This window comes from Macrobrachium rosenbergii, chromosome 53 (assembly GCF_040412425.1).
Source record: "Macrobrachium rosenbergii isolate ZJJX-2024 chromosome 53, ASM4041242v1, whole genome shotgun sequence".
Classification (NCBI taxonomy): Eukaryota; Metazoa; Arthropoda; class Malacostraca; order Decapoda; family Palaemonidae; genus Macrobrachium; species Macrobrachium rosenbergii.
The window spans coordinates 44794342-44794929 of record NC_089793.1 but is presented as its reverse complement, the minus strand read 5'-3'; positions in this window follow the sequence as shown (position 1 = coordinate 44794929).

The window sequence follows — 588 nt, the reverse complement described above, 5'->3', positions numbered from 1 at the left end:
GAAATGTAGACTAAAAAATAAAAATCATATAATTAGTAAAGAATGAAAATCTGAAATCAACAAAATAAAAATTGCTTTTGTTAAAAATACATTTATATATTTTACTCTTTTTACTAATGATGACAATAAAACAAGTAAAAAATGCGCCGAGGTTTCTTTGGAGCAATCAAGTTTTCTGTACAGCGTATAGTGCTATATGAAGCTCTCAGCCACGGCCCATGAAACTCTTAGCTGCGGCCCTTGAAACTGTAAGTCAAGGCCTTGTGGTGGCCTGTGTTGTTGGCACCTATAGCGGTTCCAGACGCACAATCTTGGCTAACTTAACCTTAAATAAAATAAAGACTACTGAGGCTAGAGGGGCTGCAATTTGGTATGTTTGATGATTTGAGGGGTGTATGATCAACATACCAATTTGGAGCCCTCTAGCCTAAGTAGTTTTTAAGATCTGAGAGCGGACAGAAAAAGTGTGGACGGACAGACAAATAGCCATCTCAATAGCTTACGTTTACAGAAAATAACACTTATTATTAAGAAAGAATGAAAATCTGAAGTCAGCAACAAAACTGCTTTCTTTGAAAATTTATTTAT